Source organism: Amblyomma americanum, chromosome 1 (genome assembly GCF_052857255.1).
Source record: "Amblyomma americanum isolate KBUSLIRL-KWMA chromosome 1, ASM5285725v1, whole genome shotgun sequence".
NCBI lineage: Eukaryota > Metazoa > Arthropoda > Arachnida > Ixodida > Ixodidae > Amblyomma > Amblyomma americanum.
Genome location: NC_135497.1, coordinates 107,960,550 through 107,974,664, shown reverse-complemented (window position 1 = coordinate 107,974,664; position 14,115 = coordinate 107,960,550). Strand labels below are relative to the sequence as shown.

Here is a 14,115-nt window from a genome sequence, read left to right as displayed (position 1 = left end):
ATTGCCTTCCTCTGCCCCCCCCCCCCGCCTCCCTTTTTCTCGTCATTCCTGTTTTTTTTTCTTTTTGCTCATTACTACGCGCTATTGCCAGCGCAACTGGCGCGGTAAAGGATACGGCGACGAAGTGAACATCGCGCAGCTGCGCCGCAATTCATGCACACGCCTTTTAGGCGTTTGAGCAATGGCTCTCTTTACTGATTCGCGGTTTGATTGCGTCTGGTGCTTTCGTGTGAAGTCTTCGCTGCTGCATTAATATCCACGCCCGGGTACACACGAGGCTTACTATTTCCGTGTCCTTCTCACAAACTCATCCCCGTGATATCGCGACTTGGAGCATATGTACACATATTATTTGATAAATAAATGTACGTGTTTCTACGTTAGAATCTTTGAGTAATGAACTCGCGTTGGCTCGGAAAACATGAAAGCGCTTTAAAACGTCAGTGTAAACTACTTCTGTTGCCGAATGACGAGCGTTCCACCAGGAACCCTTCAGTGAGCCCGTCGGTGAAACCAGGCGCCGCACTTGTCACGCCTGTTTCGCTTGCATGTGAACGCTAAAACAAGTTGGAAATTTTGGCTGCGACGCTCCGCTCAATCGCTCAGTCGCTTGCATGCGAACCAGCCTTCACAGGTACCTGGTAAGTTTCTTACGCTAAACAAAGTATGAGTATGGCGAAAAGCTTTCTCGAACCGCCTAGGATATGCGCCTCTACTCAAGAGCGTGAAAGAATGAGCGGCATTGTGAGAAGACTAGAGCCTTTGTCATGAAAAATATGCAGCCGACCGAGACTGCTCCTTGGTCATGCACTGTGAGTGACTCCTTTTGAATTGCGGGCATTCCACATTTTTCGCAGGAAAGAACTCTTCTCCTCATCCCTCGGACTTCCAATGGTGCTAGGGAACCCCAATTCCCGGTTCAGAGGCAAACCCAGTTTCCTGTACATGCACTGCATGCACATCCGTGCAATGCACACCTGTGAATGTACTGTACTTGCGAGCTACATTTTTTTTCTGATAGTACTTCTTTCATCGATCGATCCGTAACACCTTCGCGTCTTTCGCATCCCGGTTAGCACTGGCACGTATCAGTTTAAAGCCAAGTTTTTCTCCCCCCCCCCCCCCCCCCCCCTCAATGTCACCACCGGCCATCGTAATTTTGTGTGCGCGCCGTTCGCTTTCTTTTTTCTCTCTTCTTTTTGGTCTGGTGCTTTTGTTTTTTCAAACGAGGCGGAACCAAGATTTTCAGTCCGTCTAGTTGACCGTGATGATGACATCGGACCTGCTTGATGGGATATTTGACGCCCGTAGGTTCCGCAACGACACGATAACGCACTTAAGCGGAAAGCTTTGTTCTGATCGCCCCACCCCGTCTGTACTGCGTGCACTATATTACATGGGTACAGCGGAAGTGACCCAATTCATTGCTCTCGTCCCGTCGAGAGCTGAAGGCACTCTCATAGGTTGCAACTTTCGCAGCCGCTCGCAACAGTACGATAAACTGTATAAAAGCGGAGGGCTGCCCATTGTGTTGTTCACACCTCTCGAAGCCTGCCTCGCAAGCCAACGGGGTCCTGAAAACACACTTCCCTTGAGAGTGCACTTTCATTGTCTCCCGGGCCTTTCGACACTTGTAGCAAGTTTTAAAGGGACAGAACACTGAACTTTAAGAACCCATTTTTTTTTCGGCCTAACGGAAAGCTTGCTCTCTGGGGCTCTGCATTCCGCAACGGTTTTATTGGAAACGATGTGGGAAATTTCTGCGAGAATTTTTAAATCAGTGCATGCGCCTGTTTTTATGAAGTCCGATGCTGGAAAACATGATCAGCGAGCGCGATGGCGATTGCACGTCGGCAAATCTCAGCCGCCAGACAGTCATAAGATGTTTTTAGTATATGGAGTAGCGTCCATTTCAGTTTCCATATCCAAAGCTATTATGGCACGCCTTGTCGACGAAAGTATTAGTAGACCGTGGTTACCGCTGCATCAAAGAAGTTCAAAACAGTGTGGCGCCATCTAGTTACAAAAGCTTAAAGCGCATGGCCGACGCTGCGTAGGGAGCGTTGCTTTTGATCGAATGGCGCAATGGAGAGAGTGTAAACTACAATAAAACCTGACGAACACCCCTTAAAGAAAAAAAATGTTCATGTAAAACAAATAAGTGATATTTTGCTGAGATGTGGTCACGTGGTGGACTACTGTGGTAATGGCGTTTTTCGCCGCAAGACGACTTTTTATGCGATTTTCAACGCAAATTTAAACTTATAAACCCGCGTTTCTTTCATATTGCAGTGATCAATTTTTAGTTTGATGCACGATCTTTTTATTTGCGCCATAATCTCATCACACGTTTTGGTCACAGTGCGGTCCCTTAAAGTCACATTGGTGGTTGGTCACAGTGATTCACGGTAAACGGACGGGTAGCATAACGCGAACCGCTGCCGTGATCCGCTTCCGTGGGGCGCCGCTGCGCATGCGCAGATCGCCTTCAGGGCCCTGCCAGCTCCGCATAGGCCTGCCGCATCGGGACCAATCAGCTCGTACCCACTGGCGGGTTGCAGAGATTGATCGCGGTACGCTAAAACTCACTATTATCGGCCCACCATGCGTCTTGTTTTTTTTTAGTGAGCTAGCACTTATAGTGGCCTTTCCCCGCATTCAGCCATTGTGTGTTTTTCTGTCCATCTTTCTGTTTGTCTGACGCCGGTTTTGTGGCAGGCTGCTCACATGCCCGTCGGGGGTTGGGCAACCTGCCCCGTTATATATATATATATATATGTATATATATATATATATATATATATATATATATATATATATATATATATATATATATATATATATATATATATATATATATATATACACTCGAAAAAGGCTGGTCCTCCAGCCGAAACGTCGTGAATTAAATCCTGTTATGTTTCTTCAATTTTTGGTGATTTTATATTATCTGACCAAATCAGCTGCCAGAAATCACTTTTGATATATATATATATATATATATATATATATATATATATATATATATATATATATATATATATATATATATATATATATATATATATATATATATATATATATATATATATATACACACACACACAAGAAGTACCTTGATGAAGGAAGAAGCCAGTGTGCTGCTCTTACTGATGCCTACTAGCGATGTGGATGTGTGTCTGCACCCTAGTGGGACAGCAGATTCGGACTGAATTCGTAAATTATGGTTATAATTGGTTTTTTGGGGAAAGGAAATGGCGCAGTATCTGTCTCATATATCGTTGGACACCTGAACCGCGCCGTAAGGGAAGGGATAAAGGCGGTCGTGTAAGAAGAAAGGAAGAAAGAGATGCCGTAGTGGAGGGTTTATAAATTCAAATTCTTTTCGTTTACCTTTTCCTTCTGTCGGTATTTCTTTCCTTTTTGTTTTCTTCCGCGAACACTCAAGGCTTTTTGCCTCTCACACCTCTCCTCGACGGCTGGCACCACTGAACAGTGGGCACGCGTCAGAAGGGCTGAAGAGAGCCCAGCCACACGGCTCCCGCGCACGACGTCCGCTGCTCAAAAGTCGTATCGACTCGTAAAGACATCTGCGCATAAATTAAAAAAAAATTCCTCTAACGTCATACTGGAGAAGTCACTGCTCCTCGCGCGACAGAAAGGTCACTCACTGCCGTGCGCCCCGCCTCGCTCAGCACAGGTTCACCCCAGCCGGGCAAAGCGCCCGTGTCACCGAACGAACGCCAGTATCATCGATCGCGTGCTGCTCGCCCTTTGAGCAGGAACCGAGACGCGTGTAAACAAGCTGTCGGGCGCTAACTTATTTAATTGATGGATGAGTCGTTATTCCGCTCTCCTCCAAGACTCCACGGGTGAGGTCCTGTCTGGGATGTTCTCCAGAGCCGCCCTTCCATCTCGTTCTTGCAGGTGCCGGGGCGCTCTTTCCGCGAAGTATGATGGATGGGCTTCTGACGAATACCGTCACAGTAACACGTATGCGTTCAGCAGCCGATGATAGCGCGGGCCCGACATAATTACTGCCCGGGCTTGCCGTGCCTTCAGTTTTTTTTCCCTTTCATCGGCAATCGTTGAGTCGACCTGTCACGTCGCACTGAAAGGGGACGCAGTGCTGCCGAGCCTAAAGCGGGCCAGCGACGTCAGCGTGAACTGGAGAAATGTTTGGACGGCAGGGACGAGCGCACACAGCGCGTTTTTGGACGGATTAAAAACGCGATTTTGGATCGCGCAAGGAGAGCACGAACAGGGCACCGGATAAGATCGTGCCGACACTGAACTAGCCTGGCGATGTCTGTCTGTTGTTGCCAGGAAGAAAGAAAAGGAAAGTGCACAGGCCTGCTCACTGGCTCAAGCCGAGCCACAATCGCTGCCACGTGCAGAAAGAAGGAGAGTTGGTAGATGGGATAGAAATAATAATAATAATTGGTTTTGAGGGGGGGGGGAGGAAATGGCACAGTATCTGTCTCATATATATCGTTGGACACCTGAACCGCGCCGTAAGGGAAGGGATAAAGGAGGGAGTGAAAGAAGAAAGGAAGAAAGGGGCGCCGTAGTGGAGGGCTGCGGAATAATTTCGACCACCTGGGGATCTTTAACGTGCATTGACATCGCACAGCACACGGGCGCCTTAGCGTTTTTCCCCCATAAAAACGCAGCCGCCGCGGTCGGGTTCGAACCCGGGAACTCCGGATCAGTAGTCGAGCGCCCTAACCACTGAGCCACCGCGGCGGGGCAGGGATAGAAAGACAGGATAGTAAAGACGCGCTAAAGACAAGGCCGATCCCGGAGGTAGTGCAATACCGGGCCAACCGCTGGCGGGAGTGAAGCATCCTTCAAACTCTCCGCCACATTTCCAAAAATAAGTCCAATTGGACCCGTAACAGATACTCTACGGGGTCCGGACATTCGCTTTTTTTCATGGCGATGCTTGAGCACACCTCGCTTATATGTGCTCGGGCTCGTCCCTTGCGCACCCGTCAGGAACCTCGTATGTACGGAACTGCGCGTGTCGTGTCCGGGTCACGGGCGAAAATGACTGACCGATGCGTTTCGGCGCTCGAGCCTTCTGCACGTGCTTCGAGATATAGCGTGTTCACATCAGCAGGACATTTGTTTTCCAGCGCGCGGACGCCCGCCAGTGTTGCAAGTAACTTTCTCCTCGTTGGCCTTTGTGTATGTAGCGAGTAGTTGCTATCAGAGGCGCGGACACAACAGCTTAGCTGGCTACATGCGCTCGCGATAGCAAGGTCCACTGCATCTTATCGAATGGGCGCTTCGGTTTTGATTCCATCCGCAAAAAAAAAAAATAAATAAAATAGCAAGGCCCCCATCGCCTTGAGATTGGTTGGTATGGCTCTTGGCGGAACGCGTAATGTCACCCGCGATAACACCGCGCTTGCGGGGTTTCTCGTCCTTCGCGCTGTTCACGAAAGAGGAGCAACTGTTGGTCGATACACGAGTGCTACACATCTTGAGAAGGCACATGCGTACCTCAAGGGAGCGCGATAAGTGGGCGCGCAGAGCCGGTTTTATGTGAGACGGAAACTATTTGTTGCCTTCCTGTAACCAGATGCATTTTGCTTCCTGTCGTGTGCACCTTTTGCGTAGTCGTATGCGAGTGAGGTGCAGACTCTTAAGGGGTGACGCGGTAATCAATACAATTTTTGTTACTGGTGCATGAAATGTAACCTAATTTGACACAGTTAGGTAGCTTTTTATTCTGATTTCAGAGCTGCGTTTTATTTGAAGCTAGCTTGTATAGTTGGTGGATTAATTATAATTAGCACCCTCGTGAAGTCTTTCCCTGGGCGTTAACTAATTAAAGAGAAAGTACGAAAGTTTTTACTTCAACATGCTTACAAAGCCCTGTTTTGGGCTATAAAGTTGTTAGTTCTTTTTTTTTTAAGACGACCAGTAGTCATGGAAATAAAACTTGAGCATGTATATTTACTTAAGACCGTTTCTTGCAGAAATAACTTTCAAAAACCATTGCGCGTGTACAGTAGGGGACACAAGCATATGAACCACGCGTTCCTCAAACGAAGCCTAAAACTCTGCTATTAGCCGTCGGCTGGATGCCACACTTGTGGAGAGGAAAGAACAAAATTTTGTTCTTTCATCTCCGCAAGTGTGGTCTCCAGCCGTTGGATAATTGCAGAGCTATCGGCTTCGTTTGAGCAACGCGTGGTCCAGAGACTTTTGTACCCGACTGTACATAGAGAAATGTAGTTTTATTGCAGTCCTGAACATCTTAGGATTCACACCCAACAAACACAACTATTCTACTGTCGTTCGTTACGAATGTCAGTGATAGCAACAGCAGGAAAGGTGAAAGCTGAGTTAAACCTTCCAGTTTATTCCCCTGTTTTTCTTATTTACCGCCTTGTACGCTTCTTGTCGGAGAAATGCTGCGTTGCAATCAGCGGAAGCTATGTGCGATCTTCTGATTTCTCTTCTTCATAGTAATACTAAGGTGGTGGGGCTCCGTCGGAAACGCGCGGAATTCGTGACGCGCCGGGACCGTCAGGGCAATTCGCTGGCAAATTCGTTGACGATTTTCGACGACGACACATAAAAAACTCTATTTTTGAATTTTTGCTGCATATCGCGCTATAATTTTTCGTCATGAGACATATGTAGACCCCTGAGTTACGAAGTAAATAAATTGAGAAATAAAAAGTTTTGATGAAATTGGCCTTTTAAGTTTCTTTGCCGCGTTCCCCCTTAAGGTCGGTATTCCGTCATTTTTCTTTAATTGCTTTATATATATATATCGTTGTGGTAGTGCCAAAGGCGGCGTAGAAGCGGAATAAAAAATATAAAACGCATAGTTTTGAGGTCGTACGCAGAACAGCGTTCTGTCCGAGCGTTATTGAGGTTGCGTACTGTCGGCCCGTCGGTGAAGACACATCACAAATGCGCGTTATGATCAAATTCAAACTAAAGCAATATTAATTGCAAACAAGCCGAGAGATACAGTGTACGTGCACCCACAGCCGTGTTCGCATGCAGTTTCGTTTGCCTCTCTCCAAAGTGTCACTGCTTTATTTGCTCGCAGTCAAAGCTTGGTTAACAACCGGTGCGGTTAGCGGATTCAAAGTGCTTGACGTATTTGACATACGGTTGATTTTTTTAGGTCAAGGAGCTCAAAAAGCGCCGGCTGCCTGCGGCTGCTGTTCTAGCGCCATTTCGCCTTCAACTAAGAGACGTCTGCGTTAATCCTTGCGCTCAGTACCAAATACGTGTTCGAGTGGCAATGGAAAAGAAGCACTGGGAATTCCTGCGAACTTCAGTCTCTATGGGACAGCTATTCGTCAGCACTATAGAAGGCCTTCCGAAGGCCACAAGAAAAAAAAAAGAACAAAACAGATTAAGCCAACTTGCAGATTTAGAACCGGTCTTTTTGCTCTGATTTAGATGCCTCAAATGTCGACCAACCAACTAGCTCAACTAAGCGCTTCAGCAACACGCAGACCCCATTTTAGATCAATTTGAAAACGATACGGCCGACACATATGCGAATTAGGGCAGGCATCTAATCCAATCATCGAGAACTTGCCTTAAATCGATCTCACGTGCGCGGTTGTAAAGACGACAATCGTCTGCCTGCTCACTGATATGAGCGGGGGTTATCCGTCTCTAATCTGTTAGCCGGGGGCACTAACCGCGTTGCCCACTTTTGTGGTTTGTACGTGAGCTGCTTTCATTCCGTGACGGCTGGCGTCAACCGCTGGTATGCAGAGGTGACAAGCTTCTTGCAACAGCGGATACGGGGTCTGCGTCTGTAATGTATTTGACCAGGTTTAACTCTTTACTGACCAGAATTTCGAAGGAATCAAATAAGTATCATTACCTCCACATTATGCGAGCTAATGTAGCCACATTCAAAAGCTTGTGTCTAAAATTTTATTGGCGCCGCTAAAATCTGAGGAATCGCCACCATGTCGCGAATTCGAAACAATGGGCGTTTCGTTCTGTTTTGTGCAGCTGGTTGGAATTGCGAGGAAAACCAACACGCAAGCCTCGAACCAACGCGTAACCCTGGGGACAAAGACAATTTTTGACCGAACAAATGTTTTCCTATTTTTTCCCCCGCAAAAGTTGTCAGGAAATGAGATAGAGTTTTTTAACGCCAGTTGGAAGTCGCACACTTTATTTTTGCGCATAGCTTCCTCACAATGACGCCAAACATTTGAATTGGAAAAGTGCCGGCTACTACTTGTACTCTAACGCCACATAGTAATGAGTGCAGCGGCGTGCAAACGGTATGTGGCGAATTCGTTACACTAGGCATTGATGGGCTGATATCTCGTGAAAATTTTAGATCGTATTGTACCTTGTTTGGATGACTGTTAGAGTGGACCCCTCTGCGCACTCGTCAGTCGTCACTTTCTTTTTTGTCATCTCGATCGGGATTGGAAGAAACCATCGCGCGAGGTGGCTTGAAGTAGCGTTTACAATGCCTATTGATAGGGCCTCGTGTTGGCTTATTTCTTTTTGCGAGGGATGACATAACGCAGTTCTGTCAGCCTTCCTACAGTCCTTCGGATTCTGGCTATTCCATAGAAGTTTTAAATAAACGGGGCAGGGGGGGAAGAGGCTGCGGGGAGTAGAGTAAAGTGCTCCCTGGGCAGATGACGTTCATCAGAGCCGTGCTTGGCAGGAAAGCCTATTCCACAGTTAGTTGGAGGGCGTCGGGGCAACGGCTGATTGATGGCGCTTTCCGTTATCGAAGACATGGCAGATCATGCCGTTTTATAAGCTTTCTTTCGAGACAAGCATTTTGGTTTCACAGCCGCCGCGGTGGCTGAGTGGTTATGGCGCTCGGCTGCCGGCCCGAAAGACGCGGGTTCGATCCCGGCCGCGGCGGTCGAATTTCGATGGAGGCGAAATTCTAAAGGCCCGTGTACTGTGCGATGTCAGTGCACGTAAAAGAACCCCAGGTGGTCGAAATTTCCGGAGCCCTTCACTACGGCGTCCCTCATAGCCTGAGTCGCTTTGGGACGTTAAACCCCCATAAACCAAACCAAACTATTTTGGTTTCCAAAGTCAATTCTAATTGGCTGCTTCTAAGCATGCCACATTGCCAGGCGAGGCTTCGTCGAACTCTTGATGGTCACCGAATTTGGAGGGTGGCACATTTTTCAGTACCACTCACAGTACCACCAAAACAAAACGGCATGTTTCAGATGATTAGCGCATTAGTTACGCATTCTCGACACTATTAAAGCGCCCACTTATCCGAAGACAGTGCACTCCCGTAAGCCTTACGAATGTACGTATCTATCATATAAAGCGCACCCCACCATTGTTCTCCGAGGGGCTTCCTTCCTGCTGGTGGCTGGTCACAAGGAGCTGCAAGCTGTCGAACGCCACAGCAGAGTATGCAGTCGCAGCGCGTAGGTCGCCACAGGCGGTGACGACCGGGTCAGCGTTCATAAAATTACGACTTTGCGGGGGAAAATAAAAGGGCCCAAGGCGGCAGCGAAGGCGTGCGGCGGAGCCCGAGCATGTGTGTGGGCGCTATTAACCAGCTCCGCGGGCCAGCGGTGGGGAAACGGGGGCAAACCGAAGCGGCGGCGACGGCCCGGTCCGGATAACGCGCGCGCCGAGAAGGGAGCATGGCTGGGGAGTGCTGCGGGCCGCGCGCGCATGTTCCACAGACAATGTGGCGCCCGCCGTATCGAAAAGCTCGGCCAGCGGACGACGGCGGCACAGCCGCCGCCGCCGCCGCTCTAACCACTTACGTAAGACGGGGCTCTCCTCGACCGCAGCGGCGGCTGCTCTGGACTGCAGGCAGCGCCCTTTACGGCGGCGGCCGGGCAAGTGCATCCACTTGGGCAGATCATAAAAAAGCGAGTTATGGCTTTTCACCTGCCCCCTCCACCCCCTCTTCCTCGCTCTCTTCCTCGCCTTCATTCTTCCAGGAGAGCCAGAAGGCGAAACCGCCCCCCCCCCCCCCCCCCTGTTCTTTTTGCTGAGTAATCCATCTTTCAAAACGTCCTCGTTTCTTCTCTTCCTCTCGTGTCGATCTTCGCGTTCATTTTTGGTTGTACTAAGGAAAGAACACCGACCGATACGTTGGGTGACTGGCTTCCTGCGGCGCGCACGGTCACTTTATTTTATTTGCCTAATGTCATTTACCGTCTTCCTTGACGATCTCGTCGCCTCTCCTTTACCTCTATCGTGCGCCTTCTCCTACCCCCTATCCTTCCTTTACACGACTCGTGGTGTTTACTTTTTGGTCACACATGCGGGAAATTTATTCCCTCCTTTTGAATGTCGCGCTGCCGGGCCACACCCGCACACAGCTGCTGCTGCTGCCCGGTCGGTATGCCCGCCGATGTGCTTCACCGCAGCACCGCCCCGCCTGCCAAGGTCGTTTTATCCGGACGGCTGTATAAACATAGCGGAGCGCAGCAAACTGGCGCATTTAATGTCAGAGCAGGGTTTTAAAACCGCTCCGCAACATAATCAGCGCGATAAGCGCCGAATTAGCGCCTCTCTTTACGGCCGCCAGCGGCTGCCCCCCTCCGCTCGGTTCTTGGCCGGAATGTGAATGAACGCGCCTGTCGCTCGGCAGCACCGCATCGGCCGCGTGCCTTGCCCGGACGGCGACAGCGCGCTGGCGGAATTCGCGCGAGCGATCGCCGCGCCAAGAATGCACGCGCGCGCCGTGGAGCGGTGGCGTGTCGCGCACGTCGGAGGAGGCATACGCGCGCGCGAGAGCCGACACCAGCGAACCCGACACTGCCGCATCCTTGGCGCAAGGTCGTTCGTCGCGTCCTTGGAGGGTCCTTCGCGTGAAAGAAAGCACGGCTGCCACAACAGTGTCCGGTGTCTCTGACTCGTCCCCGCCGCCGCCGCCGGGTAATTGTCCGCCGCGCCAGGTGCGTCCCGGGCGCGGACGTGACTGACTGCGTCGGCGGTCGACGCTTCCTGCGCGCGCTCGACTGGCAGTCTCGCGCGCTCGCTCGCGCGCGGCACCCTACGCAGCACGGGACAGCGACGTCATATTACCACACTTTTTCTTTTTTTGCGCGTGCTGTAATGCTAGCGTCGCCGTTCCTCCCAGCGCGCTAGTTGTAAGCCCATACCGCGAACCACCGGGTGTGCTGCATGTGGACGGGTTAGCAGTCGTGTAGCGCGTGCGCTAGTATTGCACGGGGAGTGGGAAGGCATTCCTAGTGCCTGGTTCTTCCTGCGGGTGGTATCCGTTTCTTTTCCGGCCATTCGATCAGTACGTTTTTTTTTTTCCTGAGCAGCCGGAAACGTGAGGAAAACTCGAGAGCAAGCGAGCTTGTGTCGTTGTGCATGTCTTTTACTCTGGGCCCCTATCGCTGCACGTCGTAAGCCTCGTTCTTTTCGCTCTTTCCCCTTCCCCGCGCAGCCAGACTATTAGACCGGAGGTGTGTGCGTCAGCACGACGTATCTGCATGTCTCTGCAACTGAATGCTCCGTCTCTGCGCCGATTACGTCAAGCCTGGGGCATCAGACATTTTACCGGCAAGGTTCCGAGAGGGTTCGTGTGTGATGTGCAAGAACTTGGCCCCATCTTCGCGTGCGCATTGGCGGCTGGCAGCCATAGTAAGCGACAACGGTAGACTGTCTACGCTGTACCAAAACGATATTTTATTCAGGGACTCCAAGATTGGACGCAGCCGCCGTTCTCGCGGGTTTCTACTCACGCGCTTGGGTGTACACGTTTTGGCCACAGGTTTGCAGACGGCAAGCTGAGTACTCACAAAAATTTACTGCCATTGCACTGGAGTGCGAAGGACACCAAGGAGGGTGTTGAGACGGACAGAGGTGAAGTGCGGTAACAGCTCGTTGACTTTCTACATGCACCGCTTGGTAAAACTTTTTGGGGTGTTTTATCTCATTTTTTTTTCTTTTTGGTCAGATCCAGTTCTTCTGTGATCGCCCGTTGAAAAGAGCATGGTCATATCGCCATCGGCCCTTGTGCAGGGCTACCTGCATACTCTGTAACGCCTGCTCTTCGGTCTTGGAGAGAGGACGGCAGAACGCGCAAGAACTCACCACCCGTGACAGCGCGCAACTGAAAGAGAAGAAACAATTTAGCGGCGATCAATTGGATTGATGCGGAAGAAATGTGATAGTATTCTTTCACTCGCCAATTTATTCCAATCCTAAATCTGCTCCAATTCTAAATTCACTGGCTTTTACTCCCCCAGTGTATTCGAATTATGATTATATTCCATGTCCTACTAACAGCTATGCAAAGTGTGCCACACTGATAGATTACGGCGACCCATCATACAGCTACCGACTCAGTGACGCAGCAGTTAAGCGATGAGCTACTGCACCGGCAAGTGGCTGCTTCATACACAGCCACCTAGAGCTACTGTATAAGTGCCGAGAGTTGCGCGTCTGTTTTCCCTCCGCCGATCGCGCCTCTATTGGCCTAACACGATCGCATGGTTAAAAAGCATCCATGCATTGCGGAGAAGCCAACTAGTTTGCGTCGTTTAGCACTGGACCGTGGCTGACAGTCTATTCGTACACCCCCGAATGCACATGTTCACTGAAACGGTGTTTTCTAATCATTAACACGCAATTTTATCACAAGTGTTCGCTGATTGTTAAAAAAAAAATGTTTGTGGTGTTTGCAACAGATGGCGCCACCCATCCACCACATAGCGCGTATTTTGTTCGCAACTCATGGAGATAGGCCTTCCTGCAGCCGACGTATTACTAGCAAGTTGTGTCGTTCAATGCAACGGCAATCTGCCTAGAATAAAGCAAGTTCAGCAGCCAGAAAATCAAGCGGATTAAGCCTGCACTCGCTCTAACCACTGCACCTGGTCCGCCTCCTACATGCGAGAGTTGCGGCTTTCCCTCATAATTTGGATGCTCGTAGGAGCAATATGGCGGACCTACGCGCAAGTCTGGGTACTATACAGTAACTCTACAGCCACCGATGGGGCTTGCGAGACCCAGATTGCTTTTCCCGAGCTATGCGAGTAGGAATATCTTCCCCAAGCCTCATTATTGCACAGATAGTTCTTGGGGAGGCTGTGTATTTTGTAGGCTTGCTTTGTGTGAGTCATTTTCTTCACAGTCATTGTCATTTTTGCTGAGTCATCCCTAGTCCGGTATCTCCATCCTCTCTCCTACAAGTGGAGAGGGCGACAGTTTACAGGTGGAGAGAGGCAAATGCCCCTAAACGCCGCCTGGCAGGTTGGGGATGCTTCACACAGACGCCCACGCCGGACAGCTTTCGCTTTTATAGCCCTCCTAATATGCTGCCGCAGTAAAAGCTTTCATTGTGCGTGCGACTTTTAATGAACGTAGAGTGCGCTGTAAGCAGCTCACAAGTCAGCCGCAGAAAAAAAAAAAAGGAATTTATTCACGTATAACTGAAACTGGAAGATGCAGTCCGCGCGAACACGTTCAGTGCTATGCTGCATGCGCCTTTCTTCCCCCTTATTCTGACAGCACCCGTGTTCCGTGAACTTTTGTTGCCGACTGCCCCTTTATTTCGGGCGTACTTAGATGCTCGGGCGCAAGCAGTGTCGTCAGGGAGAGCAGACATATGGGGAGAAAAAGGCAACGCGAGCCTTCGTCTCGGGCCGTCGACGTAGTGCGACGAATTTTCGCGCGCGCCGGTGGCGAATTTCTGGCCCAGTGGTGGTGGTGGTTTGTGCGCACGGGGCGGCGGCGGGGCGTAGCTTCGCGCCGTGTCCCCTGGCGCGGCTCGTCGGAACTGGGGCCGCCGCGCGGCCGTATAACAATAGCTCGTTGCGCGGCGTACACCGCGAAGGCGACGTGCTGCCTGTCAGCTGGCTTTTACGGCCCGGGAGGGTAGCTTTATTGTACGAGCAGTGGCCGAGGAGCCCGCGGTGTGACTGCGATAACTCGGACGTAGAAAGTTGTCGGCATGCGTTATCATCACGGCGACTAGTAGTGTATGTATGTGCCCCGCTGTGTGTGCGTGCGCGACGACGCCCGTGTACGGCGTGTCATTGCCGGGCCAACGACGAGCACGATGTACTGCCGCGTCCGAGCTAAAATGTCTGCCGCAAGCGTGGTTCGCTCTCCGGTGTGATGACAAGCGGGACGGCCGGCTATAACGGC

At 50.4% G+C, this 14,115-nt stretch overlaps 1 protein-coding gene across 1 annotated transcript in view; it reads left to right on the top strand.

Annotated features, from left to right (window-relative positions):
* The window catches only part of LOC144113424 (fibroblast growth factor 17-like), an 87,807-nt gene that overhangs the window by 43,639 nt on the left and 30,053 nt on the right, over nucleotides 1–14,115 (top strand). The gene's annotated exons all lie outside the window — the stretch shown is intronic.